The 18,659-nt window shown below is 44.4% G+C and overlaps 1 long non-coding RNA gene across 1 annotated transcript; it reads right to left on the minus strand.

Annotated features, from left to right (window-relative positions):
- Positions 1-5,831: 5,831 nt before the first annotated feature.
- Positions 5,832-6,645, minus strand: LOC137485960 (uncharacterized). The gene is made up of 2 exons (XR_011005527.1): positions 6,446-6,645; positions 5,832-5,954 (listed from the first exon to the last, which is right to left on the minus strand). It is a non-coding gene; the product is annotated as an uncharacterized lncRNA (long non-coding RNA).
- Between the last annotated feature and the right edge of the window lie 12,014 nt (positions 6,646-18,659).

Below are 18,659 nucleotides of genomic sequence, written 5' to 3' on the forward strand. Positions count from 1 at the left end.
CCTAAACCTCCCTTAAGCTGCTACTGGATTTCTGTAGGGATCACAGTTTATATCAGCACCACCTTCTCCATTTAACTTTCTGCCTTGCAACCATTTCAATGTTCACAGCACCAACTGCAGAGTTGGATTTTAGGATTTTTCAAGGCATAGGTATTCAGGATTTCCAAGGTACAGGCATTATTTAGGATTTTAGGATTTTCAAGGTTTGGGTATTTTTTATAGCCAAGGAGGATAATACTGGAGAAGAACTGCTCAGTTCATGACATGCAGTGGTAATTAAAGCTCTGTGATATTTCATTCTGAGGTCTTTACTCATACTGGGACATCACAAAAACTGGTTTAAAATGCATCAGTAGATTCCTGCTATCTCCTGCTTCCAAGTGGGAGGAGAAGGAATGTTTTCCATTTCATGATAGACCAAATCTAGCCCAGCCAAGCACATAAAGAATTGAATTATTTCCCTCTGAACTCAGTGGCTTGAGAAAATACAACACAGAAAGCACAGTAAAATAATGGAAAATCTGGAACTAAACAGATCCCAGCTAATAGGGATGGAGAGGAAAAGCACAGGAGCACAAAGAGAAAGGAGATAAACTACATTAATCCAAACATTTTTCTTTTCCTTTTTTCTTTTCTTATTTTTAATTGTTATGGCTTCTTCTCCAGCAAAAGTCCATTGAAAGCATTAATCTGTGTCAGCTCTTGCTCAGGTAGAAAGCAGAACGTTTATTTATGTTTTGCCAAGTCAGATTTTTCTGTCCATCGCCTGTATTTTCCACCTGGAAAAAAGGTGGGAAAAGGTCCTGGGAATTTGAAAATTCTTGAAGGAGGCAGGGCCCAAGAATCACAGGACAAATAATGATTATTAGAAGGATCCTTAGAGAGAGGGTAACAAAATATATAGGGGAGCAGAATGAGTGGATTATTTAAAAAATAAGTAAAACAGACAGCAGGGATATGAAATTCATGGAACCATGGAATGGTTTGTGTTGGAAGAGACCTTGAAGTCCATCCAGTGCCACCCCTGCCATGGGCAGGGACACCTCCCACTGTCCCAGGCTGCTCCAAGCCCTGTCCAACCTGGCCTTGGGCACTTCCAGGGATCCAGGGGCAGCCACAGATGCTCTGGGCACGCTGTGCCAGGGCCAGACCACCCTCCCAGCCCAGAATTCCTTCCCAATACCCCATCTATCCCTGCCCTCCTTCAGTTTCAGGCCATTCCCATTTCATGTCCTTATGAAAAATATGAAAATGGCACTGATCCAACTTCTCAGCTGCCACAGGAGGTCACTGGCAGAGCAAAAATGAGAATCTCCATCCCTTCATTTCCATCGGAGCATTCAGGTGAATCTTCTGGTCATTCCATTTTTGTTTTGCAGCTAAGGGCACAACTTTGGTGACTCAGTCCTGTGAGGAGCAGCTGAGGGAGATGGAAAGAGGCTCAGCCTGGAGAAAAGGAGGCTCAGGGGGGACTGTGTGGCTCTGCACAACTCCTGACAAGAGGGGACAGCTGGGGGGTCAGGCTCTGCCCCCCGGAGGAGAGGAAAGGGCCAGGGCAGGCTCAGGTTGGACACCAGCATGAATTCCTTCCTGGGAATGATTGTTAAGCATTGGAATTGCCCAGGGAGGTTTGGAGTCCTCATCCCTGGAGGTGTCCAAGGAATTCCTGGAGGTGGCACTCAGTGCTCTGGGCTGGGGACAAGGTGAGCATTGGGCACAGGTTGGACTTGGTGATCATGGAGGTCTTTTCCAACCTCAGTGATTCCGGAATTCCATGTTTCTCTTGTCCACCAAGCTCAGATGAGCTGTACTGAGCTAACAGAAGTAGCCCTGGACACATAAACCCTCAACCTGAGAAGCTTCATCCTTCTCTTTATGCTTGCAACTACTTTCCTCCCAAAGGTGCTTCCTAGAATGGATTTCCCAAATTAAACTGCTCACTCTGCTCCCAGGCAGAAGAGTCCCACTTGGGCCTGAAGAATTCCCTGGAAAAAAATGGTCATTCCCTGGAAAAAAGGGGCCATTCCCTGTAGAAAAGGACAATTCCCGCCCAAAATGGCCCTTGATCTAGGAAGTTCCATCTCCAACCCCTGAAACAATTTCTCCTGGCCCGGGGATGTGCTGAGGGTGTTTCTATTTAAAACCTGAGCTAAAAGAAGCTGAGGGAAAGCAGAAGGAGAAGGAGGAGGGGGAGGAAAGAAGGAAAAAATAAAACCCAAGGAAGGAGGGGTTGGGAGGAGATGGTGGAGCCTGTTTCCATGACACGTGAAGTGTGTGGGGTGTGACAGAAATCCCCTGACCTGGTCCCACAGTGACAATGGCACCTCGGGAGCAGTGGAAACAGGAGCTCCAATCAACCTCCTAAGTGGAGATTAGGGGGCTGTGACAATTCCCCTTGGCCAAATCCTTCCCTGGAGGGATTGAGGGATTCAAACCTGGTGGGTTTGGAATGTCCCTCGTGGTTCCCATGACCTGCAGATAACCCAGAAGGAGGGGGCAGAGTGTCAGGGCAGCCCCAGGGGGAACGGTGCCATCCTCACCCCCTGTGCTCCCAAAAACAGAGGGAGGGTCTCAAAAGGGAATCAAAGTTTTGAGATCTTCCTGGGGACAGAGAGGGGCTTAGGAACGCCCTGGAAAATATCTGAATTACCCCTGGTAGGGGAGACGTGGATATTTTATGGTTTCACTTCTCATGTGCCCTGCTGGAGCAGGGAGCTGCTTCCAGATGATCTCACTGTGGTTCCCTCCAGCCTGACCCATCCTGGGATTCTGTGTGGCTGCAGTCTCCAGCCTAACACCTAAAAAGAAGGAATTCCACTTGCCCTTCCCAAATGTCTTGCCTGGAGCTGGGATTGGCCCCATTCAAGCCATGTGTTTAAAACTTTGGCATCAAATCTCCTCCACCTGCGTTTGTTTTAAACTCTGCCTTATTACCAGCTTAATAAAAACTGATATTAATGTCTTCATTTCATTCTGCAGGGGCTGGGATTATGAGCTTGGCAGCCAACCAAGGCTTTTGCTGCAAATTGCACAGCAAAAGCCTTGTGCAAATGATATTTTATCCCTCGGGGTATGAGTAAAAGGATTTTTCATAGGCAAAGGAGGGAAATAAAGGTGATTTCGGAATAAAAGAGGGTGACTGAAGTGCTACCTTTTGGTGAACCAGAACTGCTCAGACAACAAAGTTTTCTTGATTATTTTGATTTAGTTTTTTCTGGTTAGGAGCTTCAAAATATTCTTCTGTCACAAAAGACATGAAGGTGAGAGTCCGGTGGTTGGGATCACTCTTGTTTTGGTTTTTTTTTTTTTTGTTTTGTTTGTTTTTTGTGGTTTGTTTTTTTTTTTTTTTTTTTTTTTTGTAAATGGTGCCTTATTTTGTCCTTTATTTGCTGAATTCCCAGATACAAGAATTACCTGATTCTCAGAATGTTTTTTTATTCAAAAATCACTCCTTTCAGGAGTAAATAAACACTTGAACACATGATGCCCTAAAGCCCCTAAAATCAAAATTCAAATCAAAGAGATGCTCTTGTTGTCAGTGATTTAGACTCGTGGAATCATGGAATGGTTGGGTTGGAAGGGACCTTAAAGATGAAATTCCAAACCCACCTGCCATGTACAGGGAATTTTTCACTTGATCAAGGTAGAAATAGAAAATCAAATTATTTTTCTATGGATCTCTATTTTTTTTTTCCTCATTTTTGGAGGCAGGGGCTGCAAAACAAGGCCATTATTGCATCCATACCACAGTCGAACTCAGCTGAGCAAATTCTTCAGTGTCAATTCCCAATTTCTCCTAAAAACTCCATCAGCAGCTGGTCCTGTCAAACCATTCCTCCTATTTTTGCTGTCAGTGCTGTCCCTGGTGAGGTTTCTGACCTCGGAATTTCACGATTTCATTTCCAGTACTGACTTGACCAACTGGATTTTTATTCTGATAACGACTCGGTGAGTGACACTCAAATTATCACAAAAACCGGGTCAGTGACACTGGAATTATCAATGAAAATTGTTCCATTTCCATTGACTCCTGCACTAATTTTAGGACCAGAGGCTCAGCCTTGGGTTTGCTGTGGTCATTGAACTCTCTCCACACTCTATGAGTATTTTACAACAGCTTTATGTGCTGCCACACCCAGCAATTGAGTTATTCCTGCTTTAAAATCATTAATTCTTCAGGACTGGTGGCTTCGAGCTCTGGAAATTACTGGGTTTGTAAAAAAAATGTGGCTTTGTGCCTCCATCTCATCCTTGTCACCCCTTGCTGGAAAGTTTTGAGCTTTGATTCTTCAAGAATCTTCAAAATTCCCCACCAAAGGCTCCAGTTCTGTCTGTGGTTTGTTGGAATTATTGCAATTTGTGTTACTGATTTCAACAAGGGCAAAATGGGGCACTGAAACCCAAATTTATTCATCCCCCGACTTCCAATTCCTCAAGAAGTTGGAGAAGCAAAGTGAAGAGGGAGAAAAGCTTTTGGAAGAACCTCCAGCATAAATCCCTGGAAGTGTCAAAGCTGCAATGAGAAACAGAGCAGCTCCCTGGATTTGCTGTCTGAAGGAGCCTCTGGAGTGATTCCTTCTCCATGGGATTGATTGGAGCCTTTTCCAGTTTGCACTGAACTCATTGGAAGTTCCTGGGCTGCCTCTCCCTCATTGCCAATTTGTTGATAAGGAAAATTTTTTAAAAAGTAAAAACAAGAATTAAAAAATCCTTTTATTCAATTTGCTTTTGTTAAGATTTCCTTAAACGTTGCCCTTGATTGTTGTTTATTTTATTAGGATTGGAAGGGGCAGTTGTGAACACACATCCCACGGCTGGGGTGTTTTAGTCCAGAGAATTCCTGCCAGGAAGTGCTGGATCCTGCTCAAATTCCTGAAATCCAGACTGAGGCAGATCTTTTATGGTTTGTCACTCAGTTGATCCTGGAGAGCTTTGATGTCAGCTGATCCGTTGTGTTATCACTTAGGGTTCCTGGGAGTGTTTTCCATTTAGGATCAATCTCTGCCTGCTCTCTACAATTCCATAAAGGAGGATGGAGCCAGCTGGGATTGGTCTCTTCTCCCAGGGAACAATGGACAGGACAAGAGGAAACAACCCCAAGTTGTGCCAGAGGGATTTTAAACTGGATTTTAGGGAATATTCCCCCACAATAGGAAAAGGCGGTCAGGTATTGGAACAGGATGACCAGGGAAGTGGAGTTACCATTCCTGGAAGGGTTTTTAATTGGATGTGGCACTTGGAGACATGGATTGGGTGGATTTGGCAGTGCTGGGTTCCTGTTTGGACTCAATGAGCTGAGAGGGCTTTTCCAACCTTAATAATCCTGTGATTCCCAGAATCGCCCAAATCCTCACATGAGCAAATCCTTTATTATGTCAAAAAGATGGGATTGAGGGAATAGGTACAACTGAGATTATCCCAGAATAGGATAGGTACAGGGAACAGGTACAACTGAGATTATCCCAGAAATATCCCTGGAGCAGGGATCGGATGGACATCCTGGAACTGTCCTAATTCCCTTATTGTGGAGTCACCCTGACTTTTCCAAGGAATGGCATTTTCCACACCAGGTGTCTGGAATCAGGGATAAGTGTTCCATTTTCCTGTGCCCAAAAAGTCGGGTTATGTACAGAAACCTAAGAAAGGCATTTTCCAACCATGACCCACTGTATCCAATGGAAAATGATGTTTAGTTTTCGTTTAGTATCTTCCATTCACTGAAAATTTCATACAGATAACAAAAGTAACAAAAACTACATAAAATCCCCAAAAGCTCTAAAATTCCATCATGAAATTAACTATTTTTTAGTTTAATAAATTTAAAGTATTTATTTTATTAATTATTATTTTGTAGTAACACAAGAGCTATGACAGATTTTGGTGCTAAGGATAAAATCCCAACTAAACATCCTATTCCATTCCCAGGTCATGGAATTAGAGAATCACGGAATAATCTGAGCTGGAAGAGATCCACAAGAATCATCCAGTCCAACCCCTGACCCTGCACAGACCCCCAACAATCCCACCCTGTGCATCCCTGAGAGTATTTTCCAAATGCTTCTGGAGTTCTGGCAGCCTTGGGAATGTGACCATTCCCTGGGGAGTCTGGTCAGTGTCCAACCTCCCTCTGGATGAGGAACGTTTCCCTAAAATACAACAGGATCTTTCCATAAAATCCAACTGGAATCTTTCCCTAAAATCCGACTGAAACCTCTCCCTAAAATCCAGCTGGAACCTTTCCCTGAAATCCAACTGAAACCTTTCCCTGAAATCCAACTGGAACCTCCACTGGCACAGCTCCAGCCCTTCCCTTGTATCCTACCATGCTTCAGGTTCTCCCTGAGAATTCCTCCAAGGTAAGATGCAGCTTTTCCAGAGGGTAAAACTATGGGAAACAATCCCTCATTTTTCAGGCCCCCATTCACCACTCATCCATATTTACCACCCAAACCTTCAGGCTTCCAAAATCCTGGAACTGTAAAGAGCAGGAAAGAACAAATGTGGGATTATCTGGGATTTTTTCCACATTGCTTTTGCTGTTGTTGATCCTTTCAGGAAGGATGTTCCATTTGCCAAGGGTCAGGATCACAGTTGTCCCTTCCCTGCAGCTCCATGGTGTCACCAACACCTCGAGCAGGGCAGGAAGGGGCCTTGACTCAGTGGAGGTGTCACAAAAGTCATTACATGTCACAACCAGGCCTGAAGTCACCTCTTGGCAGGTGGAACAAGGTGGTTCTCTCCAACCACTTCAATTCCGAGGAGAATTGGCAATCCCAGACATGTGTTTCCCTGTTTTAGCACAACTTATTTCAAAGAAAAGCAAAACTAGGAATGTGCCATATATCCCTGCCCAGGCTTTGACTGGTTTATATACAAACATCCACATTTCATCTCATGATTCCATTTTAATCACAGCACACCAACATTCCTGGGAATTTTTTTTTTAACAATTCCTGCAAAAAAACAGGCTCAGAAAAACAGGTGGGTCTGTTTTCCTTGTAATGGAGGTTTTGTTTTCCAAACCAAGCCAAAGTCTCACTGCCTAGGCCTTGCCCTGGTGAAGAGCTGCTGAGAAATAGAGAGAGATAGGAGCCCTTGGGAAGGGAAGCAGGAGCACTGATATCCCTCGGAAAACATCCCTGGGCAAACTGTCAGCACCGGGGGCTGATAAGGAAGGCACAGCCTGGGATTTGGGAAGTGTGGGAGGCACTGGGTGAGAGGAGGCACTGGGGGCTGGCTGAGTTAACTCTTGCTGGACTCATTCACTGTCTCCCAAATCCAGCTTCCCACACATCTCCACGTCCACTCCCAAAGCAGGGCCCTTATCCTGAGGTGCTGAGCCCACCCAAGGCTGGATATCCATGCTGTTATCCCTTTTATCTCCACCCAAACACCATAAATCCCTCTTCTCCCCTCCTGGAATTTCTTCCATATTCTTCCTTCTCTCCAAACCACAACAAGAATTCCACCTGCCATTCTCCAGCTTTGAGCCCTTGGGAATTCAGACACCTGGTCCTGCAGGAAGCCTCTCCTGCCCAGGAGGAGATCCCAGGACACAGCAAAGGGAGGAAGGAAGAAGGATCAGAAGAGAAATCCATGTTAATTAGTGGATTCTGGGATAGTCCGTTCAATGAACACATGGGAGCCAGGGAATACTCCAATGGGAATTGTAGAACAGAATATCCTGAGCTGGAAGATTCCCACAAGGATGGTCCAGTCCAGCTCCTGGTCCTGCCCACAATAATCCCAACAATCCCACCCTGTCCCTGAGTTGTTCAAATGTTCCTGGGGCTCTGACAGCCTTGGGAATGTGCCCATTCCCTGGGGAGCCTGGGCAGTGCCCAGCCACCCTCTGGGGGCAGACCCTTTCCCTGATATCCAACCTAAATCCCTCTGGCACAGCTCCATGCCATTATTGTGCCAGCACAATGGGATTTGGTGAAGGGATTTGCTTTGGAAGGTCATTGTGTGAAGGATTTGCTGGAAAACACTGGCATTCCCTCAGTTTGAACTGTGAATTTGAACCACAATAACAACACAAAACCAAAAACCCACAAATTTTTGTTTGTGGGAGTTTATATTCCCTAATAAAGGACAAAAGTGGGAGAATAGGAATTTTTTGGGCTCCTGAGGGATGGAGATGCTCTTCCCAGACAGTTCCTGGGTTCTACTCAGTCCTGGTTCCCTCTTCAGTGAGAATCAGTGGCAGCAAATGGAGAAAAATTTCCTATGAGAATTGAACATATGGAGTACTATTCCCAAAGAATGAAGGACACACCAGGAGATCAGCAAGGAAGAGAAAGGTTTGATGCTGGATACGATCAAAGGATATAAAATCGGGAGTTAAAAGGGAGAAATGAGCAAGGAATGAGCATTTATTCCAATAAAATCTATAATGTAAGGAAATGAATGGGTGTTTCCAAAGTACTGCACACAGCCTGGAGGTGAACTTTGGAATTCCCTGTGGGATATTGACAACATTTTACATCCATCCAAAACAAAAACCCCAAACCCATGGATTCATGGATCAAAGAATACTTTCTTTTTTATTGAATGGAATTATGGGAGTGTCCAAACAAATAAAATTCCAAAGTTTAAAGACACATTCTCATCAATTATTTTTCCTGGGATTAGCCACTGAAATATTTCCAATCAGGATTCAGGTGAGCCAGAGAAATTTTTCAGAAATAAAGAATCAGGACTAAGAAATGATGGTTGATTTCCTAATTTATCCCTTGCACATTCTATGAAATAATCAGGAATCAGGAAATATTTAAGCATGTGTTAAAAAAAAACTGCTCCACGAAAATTAAGAAGTTGAAAATGTTAATAAAATCAACCATGCACATAAATGTTTGGAAAAACTAGGGATGTGTGTTGGGAATTATGTTCTCAGGCACAGGGAATTTTGTCCCTGGAATGACAGCAGGAGGAATTCAGAAGGCAAATGCTGACACACTCACCATGCTGCTCCTGTCCTAGGGGAGAGGAGCAGCCTCAGGTAGTGCCAGGGGTGGTTTAGGTTGGATATTTAGGGACATTTTTTCATGGAAAGGGTGGTCAGGTATTGGAATGGGGAAGTGTTGGAATCACCCTACCTGGAAGTATTCAAAAAATGTGTAGATGTGGCATTTGGGGACATGGTTTTGTGGTGAGGGAATGGTTGGACTCGATTATCTTGGAGTTCTTTTCCAACCTAAATTATTCCATGATTCCCGACAATTTGAAGTGTGGAGAGTTTTTTGAGATGTTCTGAAGATGTCCCAACCCTTCCTCTCTTGGAGTCATTCCTGGATTTTAGTGAAACCCCCTTGCTCTTCACTCATTGATCTTGGACACCCCAAAAACCTGGAAAACTTGAGACTCACTGGAAAACACCCCCTGTGATTATTACAGAGATAAAACACCTGGAATTTGTAAATCCTTATTGAATACTGAAGGGATTGTAGCCGGATCCTCCAGGATTCTCTGGATAAGCAAATATTTTTTTTTCCTTACAACTGATGGGCCTGACTGGCAACATAACCCAGCACTTGGAGCTTGAAACCAGTTGGAAATTATAGAAGCTGCTGGAATAAACTGGAAGAGGGAATTCTGGATTTGTCAACACAGCAACAATAGCACAGCCAATCCTAAAGGGATTAGGGATGTCAGTTACTGGGGAGGTTGTGGTTTTGTGGGAAGAAGGAACAGAAAAAGAGTTAAGGGAATGCTGGGCTGCTCCATGAAAAAATAGCTGGGAAAAAAAATCCTTCTATCCAGCAGCAAGAACCTCAAAGCTGGACATGTTCAGACTGCATAGGTGGCAAGTTGGGAATTTAGTCCCATGCCAAGAGCAGGAGACTTCCAGCCAAAACAGCTGTGGGTTTATGGAGGCAAGGAAAGCCTTTAAAAGGGCTCCTGGGAATTCCCAACTCAATAGGATGCCCATAGAATCCCATTTTCCCACACGAAAATGGGAGATGAGATTTTAAATGGAAGAGTGAATGAAGCGGATTTTTTAAATGTGCCACAGCCCCACATTTGGTGTCGCCTCAAAGCGTTATTTCAGATTTTCCCCTCAGGATCACAGGGATGTGGCCGGGGAAAATCCCAGCACAGCCTAAATTGGCATTCTGAGGCCGGCAGTGTCGTTACTACTCCCTTAAGTTCCTGGTTTGTGCTGAGGTTGGACCACACAGCTCAGCCTTGCTCAGGAAAGTCAGGAATGATATCCCAGGAGCAGATTTGAGGAGATTTTTAGTGTTTGAGGGCAGTGGAGTCAAACCAGGCACATACACATTCCAGCAGCAGAACATCATCAAATTCTTGTAGGAATAACTTTTAAAATGCATTTTTCTTCACAGATTATCTGATATAATCCCATTGTTCCAAGAGTTGGGGTGTTTTGGGTAAAGATCTGCCAAAAAAACCCCAAACCAACACTGTTCACACCGGAACCTTCATCAAAACTTGCATTATCCAATTAAATTTTTATCAGAGGCAATAATTCTTGCAAAGTTGTGGATTTGTCTGTGACATTGGGCTTAAATGTATCCCAAGGTAGGCTGGGATCACAACCACCTTGTTATTCCAAGGTGCACATGGAATTCTTGGAATCCTCCAGAGCTAAAACTGGGAGCAGCTATAGCAACTGTTTAAAACCTCTGGATCTGCTAATGAATGTGGGAACATTCCCTGGATCAGGGAAAAGGTCAGCATCCTGTCCAGGAAGAGGACAAGGACCTTTGTCCCTTTTCTCAGCTTCTGGAGGAAAGAGAACCCGGGATCTCTGTAGGGCAGTGGGCATGGAGAGCACAGAAATTCATCCTCCACAAATGCATAAGAGACTCTGGAAGTCTGAGGGGATACCACAAGGGATGAATTCCCAGGATAGTGCAGATGGAACGTGAAAAAAAATAATATAAATCCTTTTTCCAGGTAGCTGCCACTTCCCAGAGGATGAGGAGTTCATCTTCAAGGAATCCTGGAATGGTTGGGTTGGAAGTGACCTTGAAGACCATCTGTGGCCAAGGGCTGGGACAACTTCCACTAGCCCAGGTTGTTCCAAGCCTTGTCCAATGTGGCCTTGGACACTTCCAGAGACAGGGAGCACCTCCATCTGTGCTGTCCCCTACAACCTCTCAAAGCAGAGCTCAAGAACCATCTTTCCTGCTTTTGTTGATCTTTCAGCACAAAAAGGGACTTTATCAGTTTTCTTATCAATTTGGAATGTGTACATTCTTCATCCAATGGCTCCTCATTGGAAAATGTGCCTTTCAACCAAGTATCAGCTCTTTTCCTTAGATGTGGAATCCTGTGGGCCTGGTACAAGAGCACTTGAGATGATCCATGGAGATAAGAAAGTTGATGATTGAACAATACCTCTCTGCTTTGCCAAGTTATCAAAAATATGTTCATGAATCTGTGAGAGATTCATAGAATCAGAGAAATTTTTAAGTTGGAGAGCTCCAAGGTCATTGAGTCCAAACATTCCCAAGGCCACCACTGTCCCATGTCTCCAAGTGCCACAACCACATGGCTTTTAAATCCTTCCAGGGATGGGGACTCCATCACTGCCCTGAGGCCAGACAACTCTTTTGATGAAGAAATTTTTCCCAATATCCAACCTAAACACAACTCCAGGGTTCGGATCTGGGGAATTTTTATTGTCCCTTCCAACCCAAACCATTCTGGGATTGAAGGATTCTGGAATTTAGAGAGATCCACCCCTGATTCCCCTGAACATTTGTACAGGGAGAACATCAATGGAGAGGGAAAGACATTAAAACCTTTGGGTTTAAATTTATTCTTCTCTGCTTTTACAGACACAACCCAAAGTCTCTGTGTGGTTCTCTCAAATCCAAACCCCACCAAGAGGTTGTTCCCCTTTGGAAGCGTTGAGGGATGTCTGGATATTCCATGGTGCAGCTGAGAATTCCTGGAAAGGGATGGTGGGAAAAATGTGGGTCGTGCATCACCCTGCAGCAGGCACATTCATGGAATCACAGAATGGTTTGTGTTGGAAGGGACCTCAAAAAATTACCTCATGGTTGGGACTCCATTTCCACACTCCTGGCATTGCTTCCCCGTCCCTTTCCCCACCCCCACTCCCACTTAGGAATGACCACGGGCCATTTTGGGCTCCTGACCCCCAGGCTGAGGCCAGCACAGCGATTCTGAGGGTCAGATCTTTGCTCAAACATCCCACCCTCCGTGCAGGGCTGCTCCAGATGCCTTTGCCCTGTACCCCCAGGAACTGCAGCAGGAAATTCTCTGGAGCTATCCCAGGGCTAATTAAAGGAGCAGCTTGGAGACCCCGTCACCTCCTGAGAGTCCCCAGAGCTTCTCTGGCTTCTGTCAGGGCTCATGACAAGGTTAATTCTGGAGGAGGCTTCTTCACTCAGGGGCCACTGTTTTACAGACCCTGCTCAAAGCTCGTTAGCTGTAATTAACAGGCTTTTTCCACAACAAATTAAAGCTCTCTCAGGGTTCTCCTGGCAGCTCTTCCCTTAGGAATAATGATCACTCTCTGCTGTCACTTCCATGTTCTGGGCAAAGCTGCTCTGGGCTTTGTGCAGCCTTAATTAAAACAAAGTGGTTTTACTCCCTTGGTTTATGTTTGGTGCCCTTTGCTTTGCTCTTCTCATTAAAATAAGAAAGAAATCTGGGATTGGGGTTTCTCTTTGGGAGTTGAACTCAGCTGGAGTTCAGTGTCACTAACAATATTTTATCAACACAGAGGATTTATATATCAGGAAACAATATTCAAAAAATAATATTCCTCACTGTCTGGGCTGACATGGGAATGAGGGGGGAGGATGATGGGGCTGGATCAGTATTTGATGAAAAACTTTTCAGGCCAGGCTGGAATAGTGGAAGATGTCCCTGCCCATGGCAGGGGGCTGGTACTGGATGATCTTTAAGGTCTCTTCCAACCGAAACCATTCCAGGATTCCCGGCTGGATGCTGGGAATGTTGAGTGCTGACGATCCACAAGGAGCTCCTGTGCAAAGAGCACAAACCAGGGCTGTGGGGTTTCATTTATAAACTTCTTGAGAGGGATCAAATTGCCTCAAGTGTCATTCCTTGATGTTCTTCCATCCTGCCAGATGTCACCACCTGGAAAACATGGATCATGAAATGATGATTCCATCCATGGAGCTCTTTCATATCTCCGGTAGTAAGAGTTGGAAAATACTGTCAGAAAAACACCTTGCCTTCCTTCCTTCCTTCCTTCCTTCCTTCCTTCCTTCCTTCCTTCCTTCCTTCCTTCCTTCCTTCCTTCCTTCCTTCCTTCTGTGAAGAGCCTGGCCACATATAACCCCTAATTTTACATATTTTAACGTATATATCTAAATTTAGTCATTTTAGGCTGCCTCATAACTGGCAGGAGAATACAAATATTCCATAGGGATTTTCCCAGAACTTCCAAAGGAAAATCCAAGGCAGAAAGAGCCGTAATTTGTTGTGCACTCCCAAAAACTGAGGGACTGAGACCTAAAAATGCTCACTACAGAGCCAAACCTTCACAATTCACCAGGAATTCCCTCCACTAAAGGGACTGGACTGGCTGGGATGCCAGATTCCAGGAAAATATCCCAGGATTTGAGCTCCCTCTGCCCTTCAATTCCCTCCCCACAGTGGCCGTTTGGCTTGGGAAGAAACCTTTGTGCAAACATCACAGGCTACAAATCCCTCAATGAGCTCTGCTGGAACTTCTTGCAATTTCTGGATACTCAGGAGTTGCTATGTTGACATTTTTATTTATCAACAATTCCCTGAAAAGAGTGATTAGGAATATCGACATCTCTCCCTGCTGCAACAGAAAATTCCTTGCTCTTAATGGACAATTCTTGGAAAGCTGATCCCTACACCAAATAAAACTCTAGGAATTGTTTAACCTCCACGGCTCAGCTTTCCATGACACACACTTTTATTCTTGGCCTGCTGGTCAGAAGGTGAAGGCAGGGAATGAACATGGAGAGATCCAAATCCCAAATATTTTCCCTGTAGATGCTTAGTCAAGGCTTAAAAATAAACCACCCCGTGAGCAAACAGGAATATTTGATTTGGTCTGGAGGCAAACACACTCCAGGTTTCCACTCCTTGATTTTTTTGTAGGGAATTTTTGAAGTGATCCCTTGGGCCTCAGCCAATCCCCACTTTTTATGATGTCCGAGAATCCATTTGCTCCAAGTTCTACATTTCCCTCATTAAACAGCACTAAAAAGGGAACTCCAAGCCACAAGACCACACACGTTGGCATCAGACATCCAATATCCAGAGCTGGCACGATCCCATAAATTAATGTTTGCTCCCATCTAGTGGGTGGAAGAAGAAATTGACTTTAGGTGGAATATTATGCAAATTTAGTTTGCATCGAGCTGGGGGGGAGTTTATGGGAGTTTTATTCCTTCTTGGCGATGTAGGGTTTTAGGCCTGATTTGAGATTTTTGCAGATATTTGTTAAATTTAGCGCTGTGTTTTCATGTAGGCCTCAAGTTACACCATCTTGTAGGCCTCAAATTACAGCATCATCCAGGAGAAGCTTATATTGGATATCAGGGAAAAACACCTCATGGAAAGGTGGTCAAGCCTTGGAAGAGGTTGTGCAGGGAACAGTTGGAGTCCCCACCCCTGTAATGGTTCAAAAAAAGTGTGGATTTTAGGACAGAGTTTAGTGAACATGGAGGTGCTGGGTGAGGGTTGGACTTGATGATCTTGGAGGTCTTTTCCAACCTTAACAATTCCATGTTTGTTTCTATATTTAAGATCATCAAATTCAACCCTCAAACAGCATCACCACCATGTCCTCAAGTGCCACATCCACATGTTGTTTTTTTTTTCACGTTTCCAAGGGTGATGACACCACCACTTCCCTGGGCAGCCCATTCCAATGTTTCACAGCCCTTTCCCTCAGGAATTTTTTCCTGAAATCCAATCTTAACCTCCTCCGGTGGATAATTAATGAGAAGTAATGATGGGGAGAACAATGAGAACCATTAATATTCCAAGTCATTAAATAATACTTATTTTTAAAAGGATTTCTGGAGGATCCTGGGAAAAGCCCCATGGTTCACATGGCACAGGAGGCAGCACTTAACTCCAGAAAATCCAAGACGTGCTCAGACTTTGGAAAAATGACAGAAAGTTACAGGAATATGGAGAAAGTGCAGCTGGAACCAAAGAGGAGGTCAGAAGGAGACCTGGATTGTCCTTTTCTGCATTCCCACAGGATACTGACTTGAGAATCACCTTCCAATTCTAGCACCTGACTCCATCTCTTACAACATTTGGTGAACCTCATCAACTTGAAGTTACATTTTGACCTTTTTTCTCTAGAAATTAAAAAAATTCCTCCTTTTTTTTACCTTCAGAAGGCAGAGAAAATGCTCTGCACTGTGTGGTTATAACAAGGCACAGGCTTCTGGAATGGTTTTAAGCTGAAGGACGGCAGGGATAGAAGGAATATTGGGAAAGAATTCCTGGCTGGGAGGGGCTGGGATGGAATTCCCAGAGAATCTGTGACTGCCTCGTCCCTGGAAGTGCCCCAGGCCAGGTTGGATGGGGCTTGGAGCAACCTGGGATAGTGGAAGGTGGGAATGAGATGATTTTATAAGGTCCCTTCCATCCCAAACCATCACAGGCTTCTGTTAAATCAAGGGAAGGTGTTTGGGTTTCCATCTCTTCCTTTTGATGAAACATCAAAATTCCCAAGCCCTGGAAGCAGACACAGCTTTGGTGCTCACAACCACACTGTGGAACATGCCTTGGAATTACTTCCCCTTTTTTTCAGAGTGATTTCAGCTTCTCCTGATGCAGGAGCCCTATTTTACCTGCTGAAATAATTATAATAATTAACACAATTATGAAATAATTCACCTACGAGTTCCCTGCAGAGCCTGAAGTTTCCTGTCCCTCCCTTTAAATGTGGGTTTTTTTTGCTGAGGACCGAAATTCTGTATTCCAACAAAACTCCTTGGTCTTGTTAAAGGGTGACCAGGTGAAACCTGAAGACCTAAGAGGGACAGAGGGATCCAATTCCACCTTTGGGGCTGGAATTTAAGACAACCTACAGGTGTAAATAGTTCCAGCTTCCTCACATCCCAGGAATTTATTGTCTCACTTGGAATTTCTTGATACATTAATATTTTCTTGGGTTTTTTTCCTACAAAACCTTCATAAGAATTCTGCTCTCAGGTGAGGTTTTTCAGAGTTCCTTTTAAAACCCTTCCTATCCCTCAATTTCTGGTAATTTAGGAAAATAAATGAAGGTGTCTTGATTTATTTGAGACACTGTGGGGTATCCTGGTTTTCAGATGCTTCTTCAGAAAGAAGGGTAAGTTGGGGGAATAAATCTCCAGGGTTAGCCCTCACAGGATTCCTGGTTCCAGGTGGGATTTCTGAGGGAATTATTGGTGACCAAGTCTTGGAGCTTTTCTGGTTTAATGTGTGATGCGTGTTAGGGAAGGAAGGAGATGAAGAGATAAGGTTGTCTGGAAATGTAAGGATTCTGGACATATGGGATCTGTCTCCAGGGAGTATTAGTGCCTGCAAAAAAAAAAAAAAAAGCTGGAAAGGGACATGGGACAAGGGATGGAGGGACAGGACACAGGGAATGGCTCCCACTGCCAGAGGGCAGAGCTGGATGGGATATTGGGAAGGAATTCCCAGCTGGGAGTGTGGGGAGGGGCTGGGATGGAATTCCCAGAGCAGCTGTGGCTGCCACTGGATCCCTGAAGTGTCCAAGGCTAGGTTGCATGGGGCCTGGAGCAGCCTGGGACAGTGGAAGGTGTCCCTGCCCATGGCAAGGGATGGAATTAATGAACTGTCAGGTCCCTTCCAACCAATCCGGGGGTTCTGTGATTCCATAATTTGGGCACGCCTCCTCTGTTTATGTGTCTCAAATCCTATTGATATTTCATTTCCATCCCTGTTTTTGTTTTCCTTAAAGTTTTAATGTCTTTAAAATCATTCCGTGCCACTTCCTTCTTTGAAACTCATCAGTTGGATTGAAACAAAACAATTCCACAACTCAAGAAATTTTAAGGCAGGTTTTTATATCCCAGCATCCCAGCATTCCAGAATTCCAGAATGGATTTGGGTTGGAAGGGACATTAAATCTCATCTCATTCCCACCCCTGCCATGGGCAGGGACACCTTCCACTATCCCTGCTTGCTCCAATTCCCATCCAACCTGGCCTCAAACAATTTATCAGGGTCCTCAATTTTGATCTGAGGCATTATTAATTGAAAAATTTATCCAACTCTGAATTCTTGAGAATGAAAACCCCCAAGAAGTTGAGCTGAACTCAAGTTTCTTTCCACCAGCAAGTTTTGCCTCTGATCCACGAGGAAATGTGTAATGGGAAAGGGAAGGAATGGAAAGAAAATAAATTGAGGATGGAATACAACAGGAAGGAAAGTGGGAGTCTCTTTTAGGAGAACATTTGGATTTATCCAGACCTAATCTGTTCTGCCTATTTTGGAGTGGGGAGATGGAACAGCAGAGCCACCAGGAGCTGCAGGAGATGTTTTGGAGCTCCTCCTATTTCCAAAGATAACGGCTCAGACCTTCCATGGGCCAACACGAAGCGGAATAAAGTTGGCAGGATCTGATTCAACTCCAGGGAGTGCCTCCTTCCATGTTTACCTTTTTTCTTGGGATAGAAGAGGTTTTTTAATGGCCTGTTTTCAACTGGGAGTCACCCACCCACCCCAGCAGCTTCTTGCCAGCAGCTCCCAGGTGTTCTCCAGTGAAAGCAGGACTATGGAAGTGGCAGTGAGGGATGTGAAGACAGCTCCAATAATTAAATTTACATCTCCCAAGCTGCCCCGGGGCAGCTGTTTCCTATTTGGGTGTTTTTTTAAGTTGACATTTGGGAGAAATTGGAATATTTTGTCATTTCCCTCCATGCAGATGTACAGGAGGGAGAGATCCAGTCAGCTGGGAACTCAGGATCAGCTGGAAAGGGGGAATTTTCTCCATAAAAAGGGTCAGATTAAGGAAACAGGAACTTATGTTTGACTCCCTGTTCTGAGGGCAGGCTCAAGTTTAATCTGATATGGAAAAAAAGGAAAAATCCCAATTTTCTTGCTTTTATATCTGGTGAATGGTTTGCAGAGGGCTTTAAGGAAAAGCAGCTGGGGCTCTGAGAATTCTCTCTTCCCTATGGAATTTTAGGACCAGATTTGCAGAGAGACTTAAGGAACAACCCCTGGGACTCTGAGTATTCCTTATGGAATTTTAGGACCAAGTTTTCAGAGACTTAAAGAAGAGCAAGTGGGGCTCTGACTATTCCCTCTTTCCTAAAGAATTTTATTTCTCAGGGAAAATATCCTGGGTTGGGTTAATTTGATTTCTTCTGGAAATTCTGGCTGGCTCTGAGCACAGTGTTGATGAGCCATAAAGATATGTAAGACACTGGAGTGGGGAAAAAAACCCAAACAGAATCAAAACCAAACCCAAAACCCCAAACCATCCCCTCAAAAATCCCGAAAAAACCAACATCACTTTGCCAGTGATTCCCAGGGTGACCTTGGCCAACTCATATGATCTGTAATCCAGGAGAATCCAATGGGAATGAGTCCTTTCACTGTCTTGGCCCAGGAAAAATCTTTTTTTTTTTTTTTGAGCCCTGTGGCTGCCAGGGAAAGTCTTTTCCTGTCTGGATCAA

This window comes from Anomalospiza imberbis, chromosome 1, assembly GCF_031753505.1.
Source record: "Anomalospiza imberbis isolate Cuckoo-Finch-1a 21T00152 chromosome 1, ASM3175350v1, whole genome shotgun sequence".
NCBI classification, from domain to species: Eukaryota; Metazoa; Chordata; class Aves; order Passeriformes; family Viduidae; genus Anomalospiza; species Anomalospiza imberbis.